Raw genomic sequence first — 5793 nt, 5'->3', positions numbered from 1 at the left:
GCTTTAAAAGGACTGCATTCTTGGAATCGTGTGTGTAAAAGGATGTCTTAAACTCCTGCCAAACTGCAGCAAAAGCACAGGCATCCTCGCATTCCCCAGTAATTCAAGACTTTTGCCAAGTGCCAGTGGTTGACATAGGAATTTACAGTCATTCCTAGAGGTGTTCAAATAGACAGGTAGAAGGCCAGCTTCAAAACCACAGTCAGATGAGACCCCCTAACCAGGGGCTGCTGGAAATGCCAGGAGAATCTCTCACATCGAGAACGGGAAGACTTTTTAAAAAACTGGGAAATTTAAGAAGTGTTTCTTCATGCTTATCTTTTCAGTAAGTACAGTTCAAAGACCTCAAGTGTGGTGTCAAGTAGTATAAATAAGCTTGCAGTTGGTTATCTTTTTTTTTTTTTTAATTTGTGTAAAATGTCAAAACTGTATACCCCAAGGACTGCATTCCTTTTGTTATGTTGGTACATAACATCTGCCGCCTGTGAATGAATAGCTAACCCCGCTCAGAAGGATGAACAAGTGCTTGTCTGTCTTCAGTTAAAATCCCCCAGTTGAGAGACGCACGCTGACTGCTGGTTGAGAGCTCTTCTTCAGACTTAGACGACCTATGGCTTTGCCTAGGTAAAAGAAGTGGTAAATCCATGTTTTATTAGGGTTCCCAGACTTATTTTTCACTGGGATGTCAACACCAAACAGCTTTTTGGGGAATATTGTTAGTGGGGCAGAGGGAGACGTGGAGTAATAGGACAGCAAGCCAAAGGTGTGCTTTCTTCCCGAAAGGCCAAGGCAATTTTCTTCTTGGTTGCAGGTGGGGAAGAGCTCAGAGGTGGCCTCTCTTTCTTGTAAAGCTGCTTGGCTGAGGGGCTTATCCCAGACATAAACTAGACTTGCCTAATAAGGGTCTTGGCAGAGGTCTGGGCGCGAGTGTAAGGACTTCATAGGAGCCACCGCAGCTTGTCTGTGCTAACGCTTGCCCTATAGAATATGAATTCTTCAGGGGCCAGTTTCTGTGGTTTTAGGTCGGCTTTGTGCTGGCAGAACTGGACAGAAAAGATTTAAAACAGGGCTGGATCTGACCCTTAGTCCTTACGCTAGAGTCAATATTTATTCTGTACGGTGCACTCAGGATTTAGCCTGGAAGACATAAGCTTCCAATTTGTTCACTTGCAAGAGCCGTAATATGAGCTACAAATTGAGAAGCAGTAAAAGTTGCATTTTGCCAAATTTTATTTTAAAGCTGTTGAGTGTAACCATTTTAACGGTCTGAAAAAAAAAAAAAAGAGGGAAAAAAAAAAAAAAAGGAAAGGAAGGAACGATCATGGAGCTCTGCAGTCAACCAGATATACATCCCCTGCATGCAGCTCACAAAGGCACCTTAGGAACAGGAGAGACAGGATAATGCTCCTTTCTAGAAAGTTTTAAAAGTCTTGATTTAGTAGGTGCATCTGACAGAAATACAGCTCCCAGTTTCCCCGTAATCTTCTCGTATTCAAAGTTTTCACAGAAGTAAAAAAGCCGGGGTTTGAAATGGGCAGATAGTGCAGCTAGTGTGGCTGGGGGAGCTGGCTGCTGGGCCACATTCCTACTGGGAAACCTGGCTTGGCCCCCGGCCAGGCAGGACTTTGCAGCTCCTGTCAAACGATGTGCTCAGCGCAACTCCCGTACGGCTTCTGATCCGCGTAGGTGGGCTCCTCTTAGTCACTCCGGCGGAGCCGAACCGTGCCAGAGGTATTAAAGAAAACGAGCGTTTTTATCATCCTCGGTTCCTTGGTTCGAAATGTGCTGTACTTGAAATAGGGGGAGTTTCTCTCTATTGAGTGGTGTATCTTTGATGAAGAGCAATGTTGAAAAGTATATTTACAGTGTTTTCTAAAGGGGAAACAATCAGACAGAAAAATGGAAGTCTGTTGTGGGTTTGAGCAAGGCTAGGGATGCGGGCAGGTGAGATAAAGGCTTGACTGGAAAAAAACCAGGCAGAACGCAAACTAGCTTTGCAGTGTCTTGGATTTCTCCAGTTAGGCCAGTCTCCCATTAGAGAGGAAAAAGAAAAAAAAAAAAAGAAACCAAAAGAAATAATATTAAAGCCATCTTTGACACAGGATGGATGGCAGCTCAAACCAAACCAGAAAAGATTGTGTTGCTTCTGGAAAAGGATTTATTTTCCCCAGGAGAGTGACTCTGACCAAACTTGAGCCATCAATAATCCCTGTAATTAGTCTATACCTGTTTCATAGTGTAGGTTGAAAAATTATATAGAACGGTCTGAAAATAGCAGGACCGCAGAATGGCTTGAACTCTGTAATGGAGGGCTCAGTCCAGAACAGACAATTGTTGGAAGTATATTAGCATCATCTCTTGCTCAAATAAAACCATTACTGTCACATGTCTGGGACTGGCAGATTTCTTCTCTGAAGGTGCTCTCACTAGAGGGAGTATGGGACAGAAAGGGTACTCCCATCTTCTAGAAACTTCTTTCCCACCATTTGCAAAATGGCCTAACGAGGAGAAAAGTATTTTTCTTTGAAGATGGCTAATAACTTAATGCTCTGTCAGTGAGGAACATTCCCTCTCATCCCTGTTTCTGCATCTCAAACCACACATTTTCCTTTACATCCATGCTCATATGCCGGCATCATTACTGACCTGAGATTCAGTTGAGCTCAGCTGCCGAAAATGGTTTGCCACTTACCTGGCATTTCCTCATAAGGCACCGCAGAACTGCTCCGTAGTAACCACTTCTGATATATTGTAAATTGCGCAGGAGGATTTCTTTTTCCATTTGTAACAACGCTTTTTATTTGAGGAAGCGGTTTAGGAAAATTAAAAAAAAAAGTTTTACTTGGATTACATTTTCTTTTTCTTTTAGAGAATCAGACGAAAATATTAAAATATTATATCCTTGTTTGACTATATTAAAAATATTAAACTATTTTTAAATAAATATAATAAATAATATTTTAAATATAAAATATTTTATTTAAATATAAAATATATATTTAAATAAATATAATAAATAATGTTTTAAAAATATTATATCCTTGTTTAACTAAAGCAACAGTCCATTTGCTATTGATGTCCTAACTACTGATGTGTTATTTGTACTATTAAGTAAATAATTGATAACAGGTGGCACAGCAGAGATCCTGCTTAGGTTCAGTCATGGCGCTTTGCTAGCATCCATTTGTTCTTTAAAAGTGTTATTAATTACCAAGAATTAAAAATTAGTTTCCATTTTTTGATGTTTCTGTTCTTTTATAGACCTTGCTATTTTATCATCTGTTGGTTTTATTCAATGGAGAGAGCATGAGTGCTCTAGCTGTTTTTCTGACAGTTTCTAATTGAGGGTCATTATAGTAGCTTATATCCCATACTCTGAAGCTAATACTCCAGCTTTTCCAAAGATCTGTTCTTTAGAGATGCTCCGAATGTTGTCCTAAATAAAAACCATACAGAAAAGCCGTAATTGTTGCTTTTGTTATCACAATTGAACAAACATCCTTTTTAATGAAACAAAAGCCAGAATCTGTTTTCAAGATAAGATTTGCTGAAAACTGGAAGGGAGGGCCCTCCTTTAACGGGAGAAATGCCCTTTAGGACAGGGAGATGATGTTCAGGCTCCCTTTTTTAGGGATGTTTCTCTGTGCTGGTCTTTTCTGCAATACAAAAGAGTAGCCTGCAGTCTGGTGATGGTCAGGCAGGTAGCAAATCAGGGCAGTCACAGAAGTCTTTTAACCCTGTATTTGGTCTATAGGTTTCTTCTTTGAGAAGGCAGCCATCTCTTCATGAGCGGTGTCCCACTGGTGTTAGCTGATTGGGAAACCTACTTGCGTTTCACTACATTTTCTTGTACCTGAGTGGTGACACCCTGACCAGGATTTCGTTCTGGTCCCTGAAATGTTTAATGAGAGGCTGGGAGCCTAAAAGTATTAGCTGGAGTGAGGCATTGAAAGGAGATTTGCCAATGGGATTCAGGGATAATCCAGGCTTAGCAAAGGCGTAGGAATGAAGAGGGACATTGGCAGCTCTCTTTTTACTGATTCAGGAAGGTGAGACTGCATTAGTTTAGACTTGCAGTTATTCAACTGCACACTAGAACATAAATACTTTAAAAAGAGTTTCGGGCGTTATTCTTCAAATGTGGTTGGTCAGACCTCTAAGACACAAAATGAAATTTTCCCAGTGGATGGATAAATGAAATTTTCAGTCCTTTAATGTAAAGAAAAGAAAACTCTCTTCAGTATCTACGCTTAATATCAAGAATCTTCATGACTGTATCTTTTTTTCCTACAGGAAATTTGAAGATAGTCATGCCTATTAGATGCCTAGAAGTTGCAGGTAATTGTTTTATATTCCCATTCCCTGTGTATTTTCCTGCACTTTGCTAATGTTTCTTCAAGCCAAATTCAGTTTTTCCATTGTAATAATGAAACGTATTCCAGTATCTCTAATATTTCTTTTATTTTTTTTAACCTTTTTCTTGCTATTGTAAAATTGTGACTACCTTTATAATTCTCACTATTTCATCCAGAAAATATCCTGTGTTTGGATAATATGGAAGCAGAAAGCCTACATTGTTCTTCAAATTGAAATGCTCTGCTTGTCTATAAAAGTCGTACCTCTGAGCTTTTCTTCTTTATTATAGAGCTGTGGAAACCTATTGCATTTAAGCATAAAAAGTGCATGCAGAGCTGGATGGAAGTGTTTCGACATTGAAATCTAAAATGCTAAAGTCACATAAACACAGTCATAGCACATTTCTCTAATACATGTTTTCCCTCTAGCAAGACACTCTCACTAAAATTTAATATAGTGATTGGAAGATGTGGAAAGGTACCAATAGCATTGTGTTCAGAAGGCTTATTTGATGTCTGTCTTTTGACTATTTAAAAGTAGTGTAAAAGGGTGATCAACACCTCCTTGTCAGATGATCTAAGGTAAGAGGTACCTCACTTTAGCCATCTTAAACTTTGGTATATACTCCAAGTGGTCATCTAGGATTTCCGCCTAGCCAACAGTGAGAAACGGGCATCTCCAGAGTGTAGAGCCATGTGCATAGACATCCTCTATGTCTGAAGCATCCATCATGGTATGGAAAGATTTCTCCTCAGGAAGTACTGATCACCCTCCTCTGCCTTTAGAGGAAGACCAGGTGACAAAAGTGCATGTCTGAACTGTAGGTGAGTAATACCGGATAAGGTAATTCCCACCCACGGTGTTAGGACTCTATTTTCGGCAGAGATTTGCTGAAAGAGCTTTGAAAGTGGGTATTGGACTTCCTGAGAATTGAGCCTTTAAACTGTCCCCAGAAAGCCTTCCAAAGCTACTATTCAATTTGGAAAGTGTAGATCCCTGTTTTCTCTTCCTAGGGCTTTTCTTGAGTAGCGATTATGCTTGTGTGCAATCTCTGAGCCAGTCTTTACTGTGTCTCCTGACAAAAGGAGATTTGTGAAATGCAGTTACCTTTACTCAAGTCCCTCAATATTTTTCATGAAAGGCTCAATGGAAGTGCATCAATGTTATTTCACATGACTTTATTAATTGTTGTGTGTGGTTTCTTTGTTTTTGCTTTTTCCTTACAGATACCTGTGTCACCATGGAAGAGATGAAGAGAACTTTGCTCTAGTAGATCACAAATATCCCTGGGTCATTCTGCATCTCAGTATTTAATAACAATGGAAAATGTCCAAATGCTATAAGAAGTCTTTGCAAATGTATAATAAACTGTTTAGGAAAGTTCCTGCCATGAACAGAACTGTATAATACTCACATTAGTGTACAGACACAAATCTA

The sequence above is a fragment of the Numenius arquata genome, chromosome 2 (assembly GCF_964106895.1).
Source record: "Numenius arquata chromosome 2, bNumArq3.hap1.1, whole genome shotgun sequence".
Lineage (NCBI taxonomy): Eukaryota > Metazoa > Chordata > Aves > Charadriiformes > Scolopacidae > Numenius > Numenius arquata.
Note: the sequence above shows the minus strand (reverse complement) of the source record.